Raw genomic sequence first — 17,552 nt, 5'->3', positions numbered from 1 at the left:
GCTGAGAAGAGGCCCTTCGTCCATTGCAACTGACTAGCCATTTGATTCCAATTCATTCAAGGGCATGTAGGAAGTCCTGGGACGAGTTTTGGAGGGGACAGGCTTGAGGTTATCTTTGGATAAACCTCACCCCCACCCCCCCACCCCCACCAACATGCTACGGACCATATCTTCATTACTGTCTTTAATGGTGTTTAACTTCGCTCCAGTTGAATCAGAAGCTTTAGGAGGGCAAAGAGTGTGCCTTGTATTCCTCACATAGCAAGGGTACAATAAATGTCTACGTTTGATTTGCCTCCTTTCAGAAAGATAAAAGCCACAGGTCAAGCAAGATCAGCCAACTATGGGAGGTAAGGGTCAGAGTCATGCAGGTAAGTCTAAAGAGACTTACATTTCATCCTACTGGAGTTGACTGCCTGAACACTGAATGGTACTTGACCTCCTCCGCACACCTCTGTCACAACTACCTCCACCCCCACCCCCTCCCACCAATACCGGCACACACACACACCGTTCTCAGGACGAAGAGAATAGTACTAGGCCAAATTTCCAGGTTAGATCCTTTATAACCAGCTTATTGTACTCTTAAAGATAAAAATATTTGAGAAAATATTTATTCTCCCTTAAATAAACTTCTTAAGTCTTTCTCGAGTGATAAAAATAACCAGTTTCTCTTTGTTAATACAACAAAGACCCTGAGAAAGTAATCACAAAAGTGCACATGGGTAACAACCTGTAAGATCTGTAAGAAATGTCCTCCCTATTAGGAATGCAATCATCTGATACAGTGATATGATTTCCAAAACTACATTCACATTGTCAGGCAATAAAATCAAGTCAAAATCACTTGAACGTACAGCAGGACAATGATCTGAGTTTAGAAATGGGAAACCTTGAATTATGTGGTGAAAATAATTTTTCTATGGACAGCAATTTGCCAATAACTTTAAAAGGGTGTGCATAGCTTTCATTTCTAGAACATGGGAACAGGGCTTCCTCTACGGTGCTTGCTACAGTTGAACGTGAGGCTTTTGTGAGCCCTTGATTCTAGAAGGAATGCCAGCAGGCTTCATGAGGCCCTGGGTCCACACTGCCCCACATCCAAATCCAACCGCACACCAGAGGCTCCTGGGTTTGAGATTCAGAGTGGACGCAGTTGTGCGCCTCTGAGAGGTTCCCGCTATAGAACCAAGTGCCTTCCTGCTGAAGTATGTTCTTCAACCAAGTGGTAGACCAGTTCTTTTTTTTTTTTCCACAATTGTTAAAAAAAGATTTTTATTTATTTATTCATGAGAGATATAGAGAGGCAGAGACACAGGCAGAGGGAGAAGCAAGGGCCCTGCAGGGAGCCCGATGTGGGACTCGATCCTGGACCCCAGGGTCACGCCCTGAACCCAACGAAGGCAGATGCTCCGCCGCTGAGCCACCCAGGGCGCCTGGTAAACCAGTTCTGAGAGGAGCAGCTACATCAGTGACGGGGACTCTGGTCCAGTGAGCTGCGCCCTGGGCCAACCTACGCTTCCAGGCTCGCTGTGGATACCGAAGCTCCTGGTGAGCCAGGTGTAAAGGGAGGCAGATGGAACACTAAATCCCCTGGCAACATGTTGAGTCACCTCCCAGCGCAGGAACTCAAAACGACTGGCTGGACAGGAGACAGGCTGGGATTTTCATGGGACCTGATAGAAATCAATCCACCTCCATTCTTTGACTCTGGGCTACGAAATTGGCAGAATGCAAAAGAAAAGGAAGGCTTCCATCTCTGTCCATGTGCCCCTCAGAAACAGGAATTGACAGTGTTTCATTCAGCAGAACTAAAATAAGCCATTAATCATCCTGTTTCTAACATAAGCCTCCTTGTCTTCAAGAAATTATAGTTATTTTAAAGTAAATAAATGACAGTGATAAATAGGCAGTCATTTCATGGAAGAACTAGAATTTAAAGGTGTGTGTGTGTGTGTGTTTTAACAAGGCCCCAGACAGCTAGCTTTTAGAAAGTTCAAATAATCCCTTTCAAAAGCAATATTCAGATAATTCTTCGCAGAAGGCAGATGGCAATAAGTTCAAAAGGTTAAAAGAGTTCAGTGGGAAACTTTGCCTCCTGGAACCAAAGAAGATAAGCTTTGGAATAGATCACCTTGTGGGAAGAAGGAGTGTAGGGGAAAGAGGAGCATCTTATACTCTGAGGTAGCACTAACTTGAGCAAACATTGCATTTACTTGCTGAGCATTCAGAGATCTTAGCGGTGGTCCCAGGGATCCATCCCAGCGAGATCAAGCCTTCTCGAAAATGGTCTCTGAAGCACAGATCCTAGGTCTGTTTGTTTATTTATTTATTTTAGTTTATTTTATTTTTAAATATTTTATTTATTTATTCCTGAGAGACACACACAGAGAGGCAGAGACACAGGCAGAGGGAGAAGCAGGTTCCCTGCGGGGAGCCGGATGCGGGACTCGATCCCAGGACCCCGGGGTCACACCCTGGGCTGAAGGCAGGCGCACGACCACTGAGTCCCCAGGGCGCCCGGATCCTAGGTTTAATATTAAGTACAGGACTGTGTGTCGGTCTGGTTCCTGTTTTAATAAATTTTTCTCAACACTTTCCCCGGCCAGAAGAAACCAAGGCCTTTGACACGTGCAGAGCAGGTTTCGGCAGCTGAGGTTCACCTGCACGGTTTCCGGGGGCTCCCTGGGTCTGATTCCCGGCGCGTCAGCATCAGGGCTGCACGTTTCCAGGTCGGCAGCTCATGCCACTGCCTGTTGGTCCCGGATGACACTCAGGGGTGGCTCCCGGGGGTCCCTGCGGCCGGCAGCCTAGCCTGTTCCCCGATGCCGGCTCTCACGTCCAGGCGAGGGCCCGTCGCCGACGTTGTGCTCCGTAAATATTTGCCGGGGGACCAAGGACTGCACGTCCGGCGTTGGGCAGCCTGGACCCACTTCTGAGCACCCGGCTCAGGACCCACACTGCCGTTTCCAGATGCTTCTTACTGTCTGGGTGTCAAGGAGAGCAGCGCCGGGTGGGAAAGCTGTCCTTCCCCAGAACAGCCCTCACGCCAACCTGGAACCCACAGCTTGGCCCGGGTGTTTTGGCAGGTGACTGTGACACCTTTGTGTCCCTAGGCAGTTTTTCTAAAGGGCAGAGCTGATGTGCTCGCTGACATTTCATTTACGGTGCGAAAGGGGAGTGGTCAGGACCTCCCCTCGGACTGGAAACTTTGGAGCCACGGAGGGGAGGCTCCCGTCATCATCGGCAGGTCATCATTCCAAGGTCAAGGAGGGCCTGAAATGTGCACACTCAGCAAAACCCAGAAACGGAAATACAACATTTGGTGCATATCAAACAAAAGGCACGTAAAAGATAGCTTATCGTTTGTCAACAGAGCACTAATTATCCTTCAAATTTTTCCCCAGAGCAACGAACATTCTGCTTATACTGCAAACATCGGTTCTAGTCCCAGTGAGCGCAGCAGGGTATGGGGCCAAAGAATGCGGGGCGCCCTGAGACTGAGGTGCGCTTGGAATGGGAAGAGGAGGTCAGTGGGAAGTAATTCCAAGAATGGACTGGGCCTAGAAGCGGAGCCTAGAAAACAGTTTGGTATTTGGTGCTTCATGATGGATAATCAGGCTCAAGTCCAAGACCCAAGATGAGATCAAATAGAGGAAGGAGCACACACCTGACCTAGACAACCAGGGCAGGTCAAATTCGTGGATGGCGGCAAAGGACCCCAAAGATCCAGATAAATCCTTTGGGAAAGACCGCTCGGGGCCTGGGGCATGGTCCCGATTAAGAAACTCTGCAATACTGTGGGATGGGAGCCAGAGGGGCCGGTGCCAGAGGCCCTTGCACCAAGGTCTGGGGCAGCCTTGAGAGCAGTCAACGGGCGCAGGGACCTCGAGACTCGGGCAGCCCCATGCGCGGCAGGCCTGGAGGTGGGTGGGTTATGATGGAGCACCCTCGAAGGCTCACGGACACGGAGAAATGTGGACACCCTCGGCGGAGAGCTCCCCGGGAGTGGCCACAGCCAGCATAGTGCTGAGTCACCCTGATCCCCCGTTTGCCAGCTGCATGAGCGTCTAGACAACTAGCCTAATCCCTCCAAATCTTCCCCTTTTCACCTGCTCAATGGAATAGCTGAGGCTCCTCCTCAGCCCTCCGGCACCCCCGTCTACAGGCAGTGTTCATTCTGATTGGTCAGCACCCAAACTGTATCAGTCATTAAGTATTTTGAGGATCATACTGGGAGCAATAATGCCTACTTGGGGGGCGCCTGGGTGGCTCAGCCATTGAGCATCTGCCTTGGGCCCAGGGTCCTGGGATCGAGTCCCACATCGGGCTCCCTGCAGGGAACCTGCTTCTCTGTCTGTGTCTCTGCCTCTCTGTGTCTCTCATGAATAAATAAATAAAATATTTAAAAAACAAATAATACCTACTTGGTGGAGTTATTTTGAGAACTCTAGATAATATGCATGGAGCAAGCTGTACATTGGCCAACACATAGTAGGTACCTAAGTAAATAGTCGCTGCTGTTATCTCATTAAAATAGTTATCACCACCATGAACTGTTGTGGACCCAAACTCATCTGCTGAAGCCCTGACCTCCAATGTGACTATATTTGGAGACAGAGCCTTTAAAGAAGTAATTAAGATTAAATGAGATCTTAAGGGTAGGGCCCAAACCTGATATGAACCGTGCCCTTACAAGAAGAGGAAGAGACGTCAGAGTGCGCGCGCGCTCTCTCTCTGCTGCCCGCACACTGGGGAAAGGCCACAAGGAGAAGGCAGAGATCTACAAGCCGGAAACAGAGGCCTCCCTGGAAACCAACCCTGCCACTCCCTAAAGAAAAACTAGGAAATAAATGTCTGTTGTTCAAGCCACCGGGCCTGTGCTATTTTGTTATGGTGACTGACGCTGACTCATACACTCACTGACCCATGTAGGTTTGTGGACCAAAGATGAACTCCACGTACGAGCTGCTCAGAAGATCCACAACTGGTCTGTTTCCCACAATTTAAGACAGGAAATATTCTGAATAGATTTTATTTTATTGTGTCCTATCTCAGCAGAGATGGACTGTGTCTTTTGATCTACAGATCATAAGGACTGTCCTTCCGGAGAGAATTCTAGGTAGATCAGGAAATCTAGGCAGGAGCCTCACCATCTCCCACAATCTACGGAACCACCACTTCTTTCTCCTTGGGCACGATGAGGATGGTCTTTTCCTGGGTTGTAAATCTTGTTTGATTTTTGTGGGGCTCCAACCAACGTGTCAGAATACGTTCATATGTAGGATAACTCTGGAAGCACCCACAAGACACTCGTCTTAACTTTCTTCAGAGGTGGAATTGAAGACAAATGTGAAATTATTTTTTAATGATATTTCTTGAGATCACTGGGTGGCTCGGTGGTTTAGCGCCGCCTTCAGTCCAGGGCGTGGTCCTGGAGACCTGGGATCGAGTCCTGCATTGGGCTCACCGCATGGAGCCAGCTTCTCCCTCTGGGTCTCTGCCTCTCTCTGTGTGTCTCTAATGAATGAATAAATGAAGTCTTCTAAAAAAAATGATATTTTTGTACTTTCTGCTTTAAGGAAAGTAGTTTAGCATTTTAATCTCAGTGAGAGGTGTTTTCTTTTTTTTTTTTATATTAAAGCCTAATTGTCATAGAACGTTGTATTAGTGTCAGGTGTATAACATAATGACCTGATATTTTGATTTATTGCAAAGCGATCACGACGATAAATCTAGTTAACATCTTGTTAGCATACTATTTTACAGTATTTATCTTTATATCTCGAATGTTGACCATATCCAGAAATAACATTTTATTGAAGAAAAAGAGGAGGAGGAGGAGGAGGAGGAGGAGGAGGAAGAGAAGGAAGAGGAGGACAGAGAGAAGAGAGAGGAGGGGGAGGAGGAAGGAAAGCTTTATTTTGGAAATTTTAAGAAAGGTCATTTTTTGCTATGGGTTCACATTTTTCACATTTGGGATTCTTACCCCTTATTAGGAGATCTTTTTTGGAAAAGCAACAGATTTTAAAAGAAGAGGAACACAGCTGGCTGGCTGTCCCATGGATGACCGGCCTTCCTGCCCCTGCTCAGACTCCACGGGTCTCCACCTCCCCGCCAACCCTTCAAGCATCCTCATGTCACCTTCACCAGCTTGACTCGTTCCATCCAAATAGTCATTCTTTTTTTACATGCACATGTCTCCAGGGGAACCTCGTGCTGAATCCACACATTCTCCACCCTCGACAGACGAGCTACATGGAGGAAAGGAGGAGAAACTGTAACTGAGCAGAGAAAGCCCGGGTCGAGGCCACAGCCCAGCCCTCTAGACTGGAGAGGTGGGCAGCGTGGTCTGAGGAGAAGGAGCAAGGGCTTAGGAATTCCCCTTGTCAGACGGCAAGACACAGTTTGGACTTGATTCTAATACTTGTCAGGAGAGGCCTGTGATAAATCAGATTATTGCAAGTGGAAGCCACAAACATTAGGATTTTGTGTTTAATTGGCCGCAAGTGTGAAAGACTTGGCAGGAACTTCCACGCACAACAAATGGAAATGTGCACAGTCGGGAGCACACAGTGTCCAGGCACCGCGTCCCCGTCAAAGGCAGCGGTTTTGTTCTGCCCAATTCAGCATGAATGAGGCGACAGGCGAAGGCACCCACTGTCCTACTTACAATGACGAGGGGGATGGCCTGGGCTCGAACAAAGAGACAGGGCGGGCCTACCCACGGACTGGCCACTCTCGTCCCATTTCCGTCCCAGTCATGTCCCTGGGCAGAAATATTCAGGAGGAAACTCCTGGTCTCTACTGGGAAATTCAACACAAGAAAATAGAAGTAGGGGCCGTAGAGAGCGAGAGAACGACAGACCCTCAACTACCAACTGTAGGCAAATATTTCTAGAGTGAATTTCAGGTGACTTTTTTTTTTTTTTCCCCTGGGAAAAGATCAGCTTTCATTTTTTACTGAGCAGGAGAAAGAATAAAAACAGAATTCTGTAAGATTGACTTTGAAAATGGAAGCCTAAGTGTACGAGTGTCACCTGGAACAAACCATGCTAACGAATTTTTCAGCCAACAAGGGCATACGGTGCACAGGCTACGAGATGATACCCACATGCGATTTGAACCACCACCCACCTTGCACGGGTTTACGAAGTTTGCATGCACGTCCCTGGTGGGAGCAGGATTCTGTGCTCGGGCGCTGCCCTGCCGCACTCCGCCCAGCTCATCTCGGGCAGGTACTCCAACATCCTGGGCCTTCAGTCTCACCTGTAGACTAAGCACCACGATATACCAAGAGGAACATTGTAAAGACCCCGTGGAATAATGCTTGTATGGCCCAGATTCCTATGGGCTATGAATTATTATTATTATTATTATTACCAAGAACAGCTACTCAGGGCTCAACTTCCTAGGAAAGTTCAGGAAATGGAGCCTTGATTGGTGGCTCCTTGAAGCATCTGTCCCGAGGATGGCCAGCTGTCCTCTCAGAGCTCACAGGGTGGAAATCTTGGTTCCTCGTGGAAAGCTTGTCTCCACTGACGGAGGGCACCACACGAGCAAACTGGGGAAGTAACCTGAGCAAGGAATGGAAGGGGAGACAGCACTGTGAAGGCCAATCCTAAACAACCAAGATGCAAACCCGTGGGCACGGAATAAGGACATGTGTCAGGGGGGTCAGGAGGATGTGACATCGGGGGCTGAGGTACCTGAGTCAAGCCAAGCCCTCGGCTACTATGTCACTTAGCATAATGTTTTCCAGATCCATCCGTGTTGTCAGTACTTCACTTCTTTTCATAGCTGAATAATATTCCATGACATGGACACGCTACACTTTGTTCATCAGTCGATGGCCACTTGGATTATTTCCACCCTCAAGCTGTTATGAACATTTGTGTATAAGTTTTTGTGGGGGCACATGTGTTCACTTCCCCTGAGTATATATACTTAGGAGTGGAATCGCTGGGTCATATGATAAGTCTATGTTGAAGCTCTTCTGGAGCTTTTCTGAAGCTTTTCTGAAGTTTTCTGTCTGAAGAACAGACAGATGATTTTTCTTTTCCTTTTTTTTTTTAAGATGTTATTTATTTATTCATGAGAGACACACAGAGAGAGGCAGAGACACAGGCAGAGGGAGAAGCAGGCTCCATGTGGGGAGCCCGATGTGGGACTCGATCCCGGGACCCCAGGGTCACGCCCTGAGCTGAAGGCAGATGCTCACCTGCTGAGCCACCCGGGTGCCCCTGGACAGACTATTTTTCGTAAGAGCGGCACTGTTTTGCATTCCCATCAGCAGTAGAGGAGGCTTCCAAGTCCCCCCACGTCCTTGCTGTCCTTTTCATCATCTGCCTTTTTGATGCTAGGCCTCCTAATGGATGTGTGGTGTATCTCATTGTGGTTTTGATTTGAATTTCCTCGATGGCTGATAATGTTGAGAATCTTTTCATCTGCTTCTTAACCATTTGTGTGTCTTGTTTGGAGAAATGTCTCTTCGGATCCTTTGACAATTTTTTTAATTGAGTTGTTTATCTTTTTATTATTGGGTTGTAAGAGCTCTTTATGTGTTCTAGATATATAAGCCCTTTATTAGATATATAATTTGCAAAAAAATGTTGCCCGTTCATGGATTTTTATCTTTTTGATGGTCTCTGATTCTGGACTTTTAGTCTTCTGGTTGCTTTGGGGGACTTGGGGGGCTCAGTCAGTGAAGCATCTGCCTTCAGCTCCAGTCATGATCTCAGGGTCCTGGAAGAGAGCCCCACGTCGGGGCTGCTTTTTCTTCTCCCTCTGTCACTCCCTCCCTGCCCCACTTGTGCTCTCTCTTTTTTTTTCTCTCTCTCACTCAAATAATAAATAACATCTTTAAAATTTTTTGGTTCCTTTGCTTCTTTATTTTTTTTAAGATTCTATTTATTTTTATTTTTTATTTTATTTTTTAAAGATTTATTTATTTATGATAGAGAGAGAGAAAGAGAGGCAGAGACACAGGAGGAGGGAGAAGCAGGCTCCAGGGAGCCTGACGCGGGACTCGATCCCAGGACTCCATCTCACCCTTGGCCAAAGACAGGCGCTAAACTGCTGAGCCACCCAGGGATCCCCAAGATTCTATTTTTTTTTTTTAGAGAGAGAGCACAGGTGCGCTGTGGCGAGGGGCAGAGGGAGAGAAAGTCTTAAGTAGACTCCTTGCTGAGCGTGGAGCCCCACATGGGGCTTGATCTCATGACCGTGAGATCACAACCTGAGCCAAAACCAAGACCAGACACTAATAACCAGCTGCTCCACCCAGAGGCCGGGCTTCCTCTTAACTCCAATAAAAAATATGCCTGGAAAAAAAAAATATGCTTGGAAAACTCTGATATGGAGGAAGACTTTGGAAACAACTGAATACGACTCCCTCACTCTTCAGAGTGAGAAACTGAGGACGAGAAGGATTAAGCCATGCGTTCCACAGCTAATGGGTGGCAGAGTGGGAATCAACATGTTGTCAGTCAAGATGCTTTTGGTTCCAAACGCCAGGAAAAACAAAACAAAACAAAACAAAATCCCAAACTGACTTGCAGAATGAGAACAGCCAACCTTGCAATTGCTATTACCAGAATTTTCTTACCTCATAATACCAAATGCCCGTTGACCAGCGCTGATCATGGCAGGGAGCAGGGAAGACAAGTCACTGAGCAGATCTCCCAGTGATGGGCTGGGACAGAGCGAAGAGAAGCCAAAGACAAAATCCACTGGGCAGTAGGAAGGAGGCGCACAGCAGAGACAAAATTTACCTACAAGGTGGCAGAGATGGGGACCTGCCACAATCCCTGGCGACGCTGACGCTAACAACAGAAGAACCATAGAGGGTCAGAGCCGGGTTCAGGCAAGATAAGCTGAAGCTCAGTGAGTGGGGACGAGGGCTGGCCCCTCGGTTCAGGCTGCCATAATGGAATGCCACACACTGGGTGGCTTATAAACAACAGAGATTTATTTCTCACTGCTCTGGAGGCTGGAAGTCCAAGATCAGAGAAGATTCAGTGTGGCGGGGCGGGGGGGGGGGGGGGGGGGGGGACGCACTTCCTGATTTGCAGATGGCTGTGTCTCTTGCTTGCATCCTCGTATGGCTCAAGGGTTCAGCAAACACTCTGAGGTCTCTTTACAAGGGCAGTCATCCCATTCACGAGGGCTCTGCCCTTATGTCCTCATCACCTCCTAAACACCCATTTCCAGATGCCATCACATTGGAGATTAGTTTTCAACATCTAAATTTTGAGGGGACATGAATCTTCCGTCCATAGCAGGAGCCAAAGCAACAGATGAAAGCATTAGTGGGGTTCAGAGGCTGACACCACAGGAAGGTTAGAGACCGGTGAGTCTTGTGTTCCGATAAAAGTTCACAGTCCGGGGCTGATATATTTTTTTTCTTTTTAAGATTTTATTTATTTGTTCATAAGAGACACAGACAGAGGGAGAAGCAGGGTCCCTGCAGGGAGCCCAATGGGGAACTCAATCCCAGGACCCCAAGGTCATGACCTGAGACGAAGGCAGACACTCAACCGCTGAGCCATCCAGGTACCCGAAATATATATTTTTTTTAATCAGAAATAATTTTAGTTCTTCTTAAGAGCCTCATTTATTGGTCACAGTAAGGCTTCAAAGACCTGAGACTATGTTGGCATTGGTGGCATCACCCAACCAGGGATACCCAGAGCTGCTTGCAAATCAGAGACAGGTCAACTAGGAGAATCCTTGAGATCTCTTCGTTTTGTAGCATGACTCTGATTATAAATAATCAGTGCTCTGATTATTTCAATGCATGTGGATAGCTCTCTAAAAGCCATGTGTATTCAATCAGAACTTTCCATTTGCCTCTTCAGCGGCATTGATCCCCCTCTACAACCAGCATCGGTGGGTGGGTTTCAGAATCTATGTTCCTGCTTGATATCTTCAACAAGCACTTGGTAAAACCGAGAAAAATAAGGCAAGGTTCTTACCCTGCCCAAGTGAAAAAGAGGAGGAGCACTACCATGGCTCTTGAATGTTTCAAGAAAAGAGATAGTCTAATTAAAACATAAAACAAGGGGTTCCTGGTGGCTCAGTCGGTTGAGCTCTTGATTTCGGCTCATGTCACAATCTCAGGACCTTGGGATCAAGCCTCACATCAGACTCTATGCTCTGCTTGAGATTCTTTTCCCTTCCTTCTCCCTCTCCCTCTGCCCCTCCTCCTGCTTACCCTCTCACTGTCTTCCTAAAATATATAAATAATCTTAAAAATAAATAGATTAAAAAAAACCCAGATAATTTGTATCAGATTGAAAGGGAGAATGTTGGAACCAATGATCAGAACTATGGAAGTGGAACTAAAGAATGTTCCAGAATATAAATTACTATCGATGAGAAAGAAGGAAATAAGAGCAACAAAAGAACAAACAATTCTTTCACTGGATAAAGTATGAACGCTTGTGTGAGCCAAAAGAGCAATGGGAAACCAGAACATGTCATTCCAAAATCAGGACACATTTGTTTAATTAATATTGGTCGATGCCCTGAGTCACTTCGCTTCCTGTTAGTTTAATCATAGAAATGAAACAGGATACGAAATGTTCTGAAGACTCTATTATTCAAATGAAGTATTTATCTGGGCAGTGAGCCTCTTCATCAGTGGCTTTCAAGCATTTCTGACCCTCAGTAAGACATGTATTTTACATCAAAGGCTCCCTCCCTCCCTCCCTCCCTCCCTCTCTCTCTCTCTCTCTCAGGCTGCACGTGATCTGTACTATAGGCAACGTGCTCTGATATTTTCTTTCTAGTCGACTTTATTTTATTCTATTTCTCATCTTGAGGCTGCTGTCAGAGGCCCACTAAGTGTACTTCATGGGTTGCAGCTCACAGTCTGAAAAGGACTCACCAAGGGGCCTGATCGCAATGTCCTAGTTTCCAGGGACGACCTGGTGTTGCTGCCGCCCGGGGATCTCAGCCCCGCCTTACAAGGCGGCTTTTCCCAGCTCGGACCCACCGGCAGCGCCCCTGGAATGTGCACCAGGCTCCCCAGCCGTGTTTCCAGCGGTTGTCTCCCATCTCCGCGGGTTGTGGCTCTTGTCCCTCCTCCAAATGGCACCTGGGAAGCGCACCCCGCTGAGCAGTGCTCCTGGCACCGCAAGCCCGAAACCCCGGGACGACTTCACCCACCTTCCTCTGGCGGTGCTGCCCTGGGTGCTGCCCTGGGTGCTGCCCCGGGGCCCGCGTGGTGTCTGCCTCCACTTGTCGTTGCACTTGGCCTTGGCCTTGGTTCCATTCTATCAGACCTGCTCCCTCCTGGTTCCGCTGCTGACCTCGGCATCCCTGTGGGGTTCCTCTGTGATCGCATGGAGATGCTACTGCAAACACTGGCTCCTGGGCCCGTGTCCCCGAGGTTATGCTGGAGACCTCTGAGGAGGGCTTCTTGATCCCCAGCTGCCCGGGATCGCGCTAGTCCAACTGAACGGAAATGCAGACGCGGTCCTTGGAGGACGCTCTTCAGCACAGGGCAGGGGGCGGTTTCCATCTAGAGAGCTGGGGTTGAGACTTGTCCTCTCAGAAGTCTTCCTCGCGCACCAAAGCAGGGCAATGACCACAGATGTCCCCCAGCTTGGGGCCCCCTGCTTCCCTGGGACACCCTGCCGGGTGGCTTCTGTGTGGTGTTCCCTCTCTCTCCATGTGTTGACCTAAATGTGTGAGATCTGTTGGAAATCCCCAAAACCCTCTGGGCCCGGTCCCGGACCAAGGAACATGCACCCTGGTAGGTCACGAGCAGTGAGCATTTGGAACAAATATGGATCCAGGTACAAAAGGCTATAAGTTGCAAAGTTGTATTAGAATTGCCACATAAAACTCCTTCACAAATAAGATCACCTTTCCTTACAACAGCATCGTTGTGAGATTCCGCTGTGCTGTTGAACTCTTGGCACACAGGTAGAGTTTGCATGGTATACATATACACAGCGTGCTTCGGTTTTTATCTTGCTTTGTTGTTTTTGTTTTTTAAGATTTTATTTATTTATTTGAGAGAGAGAGAGAGAGAGAGAGAAAGCAGGAGGGGAGGGGCAGAGGGAGAGGGAGACTCCCTGTTGAGCAGGGAGCCCGATGCAGGGCTCGATCCCAAAACCCCAGGCTCATGACCTGAGCTGAAGGCAGATGCTTAACTGACTGAGCCCCCCCAGGTGCCCCACATAGTGTATTTAGTTTTAACACATTACTGTCTACACAGTGAGTACTCAGAAGGATACTTACTGGTTCAATACAGAAAAATTTGGGGCACCTGGGTGGCTCCTGGATCCCAGGATCCGGGATCGAGCCCCACGTCGGGCTCCCTGCAGGGAGCTTCTCCCTCTGCCTGTGTCTCTGCCTCTCTCTTTGTGTCTCTCATAGATAAATAAATAAAATCTTTTTAAAAAATTAAAAAAGGAAGTAATGGCCAGATTTTTTCAACCAGGAGCTGCTCGTCCTTGCTTTGTTCTAATTTTGGTGGCTCTAGAATGCTCTTTTTTGTTTTGAGCCAGAATCTGCTTCCTCGTAACTCGTCCCTATGGCCTCTGGTTCTGCCCCGTGGAACTATGCACATTTAGCTGCTTCTTGGTGACAGCCATACAAATACTTGAAGACAGCTGTCATATCTCCTCAGAGTCTCCTCTCACCCACATGAAGTATCGCCATCGTGAGACCTGATTTCAAGTTCTCACCTTTTGGCTTGCTTCTCTGGACCTGCTTCAGTTGATCAGTGTTGCTTATTAGTCTTTGTTGCCGCAAATGTCATGACTAGTAAAGGGGTGGCCTGAGCCAAGCCAGATAAGTCACATGATTATCTCCATTGTTCTGGGTTATTACTGAGGGCAGCTCAAGTTTGCGATCTGTCCTGTGCACTTCCTGCTTGTGATTCACCCCACTAAAGACCACAAATCTTTTCTTTCTTCTTCCTTTCCTTATACATTTGCTCTAGGGATCACAGAGCAGGATCTATTTTTATTAATAGTATCTTATGGCATTTGATCTGATTTGTATTTCTAGTTTATTGGGTCCTTTTCAGATCTCAATTCTATCATCCAGGGCATCAGTCATCCCTCCCAGAATCACACTATCTGCATGTGGATGAGACAAATGTATGCTGTTCTTAAGTCCATATAAATCTCCATTAAGTATTTTCACATGAAAGTCAGGATAGGGATGCCTGGGGGGCTCAGGGGTTGATCACCTCCCTTGGGCTCAGGTCGTGATCCCAGGGTCCTGGGATCAAGTCCCATCCACATTAGGCCCCTTGCAGGGAGCCTGCTTCTCCCTCTGCCTGTGTCTCTGTCTCTCCCTGTGTGCCTCATGAATAAATACATAAAATCTTAAAAAAAAAAAAAGAAAGAAAGAAAGTCAGGATAGACTCTTTCAACTTGCTGCCCCTGAACTCTTTATAAAGTGGAGCTGGGATCCCTGGGTGGCGCAGTGGTTTAGCGCCTGCCTTTGGCCCGGGGCGCGATCCTGGAGACCCGGGATCGAATCCCACGTCGGGCTCCCGGTGCATGGAGCCTGCTTCTCCCTCTGCCTGTGTCTCTGCCTCTCTCTCTCTCTGTGTGTGTGACTATCATAAATAAATAAAAAACAAAAAAACTTTAAAAAAAAAATAAAATAAAGTGGAGCTGATTGCCAGTTAGCTGGGGCCCTCCAGCCCACAATGAATTCACCTCATGATCATACAGCCCACACACCACCTTTGGTTTTAAAGATATTATGAGAGCCTCTTTCAACGACTGCAAAAATTCTGATCAACAAAAGCAGTCTCCTGATCAAATGGCTTAGAAACTTAGTGAAGTGTATAAACAAGGACTTCTACCAATGAGTCCGTACTAGCTCCTAGAGAGCACTAGCTCCCCTTCTGACCTCCTCAGGGCAACCTTTAGAGACGCTAGTCTAGAATGCGTTGTGGTCACGCTGCCTTTCTTATACTGGGTACGGGAAGTTCAATGCAAAATCTGGAGCTGAATCACAGCACCAGCTATGGAATTTCCTATTAAACCAGGAGTTAGCACAAGGGCAATAAGTACATGTAATTAATCTTTGAAAATCTTTTCCATGACTCACAAAGACCAGTGTGCGTGGGGGGCCCTGTATGGCAATTCTTCCCCTGCATCAAAGCTGGAGCACTACTGAGTTAGATCAATGAAAGGTGCTAAAGGAAACTCCCATCATCAACCATCTTGGCAAATCCATCTCTAGCAGTGAATGAAGGAACAGTAGAGGAACCTGAAGGGCCCTGCTTATCAGCAAGGTTTAATTTGTGTTGTTTTCACATAAACCCCTTATAATCCTAATGCATAGTGATACATTTTTTTGGTTGGTATGAGGATTAAAGTAATTATGAAATTACCTGAAGTCATTATCTATGAAATGGGCCACTACAGGGTCTGACATCTAAGATTGGAATCTAAATCTTTCTAGATTAAATATTAAATGCACTATTCTTTGAAAGGTTGGAAAAAAGATTTTGACCACTTGACATTTATTTTTCCAAAGCAGCCCTTCTCTTTCGTGACCTTGGGCGTTGATCTCGGGATGACCCCTTACTGTGAGTTGATCCATGTGATTAATTAATTCCTATAATAATGAATTTGTGGAGCCGAAAGGCAGACTTTGTTTTAAAATGGCAGTTAGGTCCCCCACTCACTAAAAAAAAACGTGAGGGGCCCCCCGAGTGCCTCAGTCAGTTAAGCATCTTACTCTTGATTTCAGCTTAGGTCGTGATCTCAGGGTGGTGAGATTCAGCCCGCGTAAGATCTTCTCTCCCCCATCTCTAAAAAAAAAATCAATAAATAAAAAATAAATAAAATAACAGTTAGTTGGCACGACTGACATCATCACTTATTAGTTAAGTGACCTTGTGGGCTTACTTGCCTATCTTCAGAAAAGTTTATTGATAAGCAGTTCAACAATATAAGTCCTATGCAAAAAGTACCCAGGTGTCTATGTTAGACCTCCAAGTCATGTTTCAGGAAGAGATAGTCTATTTCAAAGAGTTACAAGCGGAAATTCCTTCTACAAGAATTAATGTAAAAAGTCCATCTAGGTAACTAGAAACCCAGCATTTAGTTCCTTTTATCCATCAACGTTGCCCCCTAAGTAACAGTTCAAACAAGCAACAGTTTTAAGTGAATTGCACATACGATAAAGAGTAATGACATGTATTGTGTAATCATCCTTTCCTTTAAAAATGCTCACTTGGGGTGCATCCTTTCCTAGGGCTGCAGTAACAAAGTCCCAAAAAGTGTGTGGCTGGAAACAACAGAAATGTGTTGAAGTCTGGAGATTAGAAGTCTGAAATCACAAAGTGAGTGGGGCCACCCCCCTCCCACCTCTAGAAGAGGATCCTTCTTTACCTTTTCTGGATTCTGGTGTCTGTCAGTGATCTTTGGCATCCCCCTATAGACATGTCACTCCCAGTACACGGCCTTCTTCTTTCTGTGTGTCTGCCTCTGGTATCCAAACTCCCCATTCTTATAAGGACCCTGATCCTATTTGATTTGTTATCCTCATAATTAATTAGCCCTGTAAAGATCCTATTTCCATTAAGGTCATATTCAGAGGTATGGGGAGGGGGGTGGCAGTGGTGGTGGCTAGACATTCAGCACATCTTTTTGGGGGCAACAAATTTCAACCCATAGCACCGGACCTGAGTGAAGAATTGCGGCATTATATTGGCTGTACGAACACAGGTAGTGGCCACGGAAGCTGCCCCCAGGAAGTGGGTGCTGGGCAGAAGGGGAGGGTGGAAAGGAGGAATTTTCCAGGCCCACTTTGGCTCACAGAACATTTTCAGGGGAACATGGAGATGCTCATGGGAGCTGAGGAGTGGCGGCTTGTTTAAAACCTTATGGTCTCACCATGCTTCACCCCTTCCATAATAAAGAAGGCTTCAGGCATACACTGCTTTTTATTAGGAATCTCAGTATTTACAATAAATAACAAGAAATAAGGCTTGTGAGACCTTTTCTGGCCGGAGTCATAGCATAACAAAGCACTGTTTGATATGTGCTCTACACAAATCAACAAAGGAAGTATATGTAACACATAAAGGGTTTGACACATAATGAGCACCTACACCAACACTCAGTGAATCTTATTTTTCTTCCTTCTGTTGATTGTCAACTCCTTAAAAGCTAATTCTATCAGATTTAGTATGGCAAAGGAAAAACACTACCTTAACAGAATACCTAGCGTATCAGAAGGAGGATACCAAGGAAGGCTGTTTATAGGATTTAGGTTGGGGTTGGGGTTCAAATGGTAGAGGGGTGGTTTTCAATAAATACAGGGAACCAATTTACGGTGGGCGGAGTCTATGCCATAATAGTTCAGGATTGGTGGACACAGCAAGGTCAGGGTTTTGATGAGCAAGTTGTTGCCTGACCAGTAAGCTTTTTTTCTGTAGGTGAGCAATCTGTTTCCTGATAGGAGAGCTGTTTCCCCAGATAAGCAAACTATTTTCTTAGATAAATCAGTTTGTAGGAATCCCCTGAAGCAAATAGTTAAATTATTTACTGGTTTATCCTTATCTT

The 17,552-nt window shown here is 46.7% G+C and overlaps 1 long non-coding RNA gene across 1 annotated transcript; it reads left to right on the top strand.

Annotated features, from left to right (window-relative positions):
• Positions 1-57: 57 nt before the first annotated feature.
• Positions 58-16,922, top strand: LOC112656725 (uncharacterized). Its single transcript, XR_003134618.3, has 3 exons — positions 58-350; positions 15,517-15,568; positions 16,240-16,922. It is a non-coding gene; the product is annotated as an uncharacterized LOC112656725 (long non-coding RNA).
• The last annotated feature ends 630 nt before the right edge of the window (positions 16,923-17,552 follow it).

This window comes from Canis lupus, chromosome 37 (genome assembly GCF_003254725.2).
Source record: "Canis lupus dingo isolate Sandy chromosome 37, ASM325472v2, whole genome shotgun sequence".
NCBI lineage: Eukaryota > Metazoa > Chordata > Mammalia > Carnivora > Canidae > Canis > Canis lupus.
Note: the sequence above shows the minus strand (reverse complement) of the source record. Positions and strands in the feature narration are given on the sequence as shown.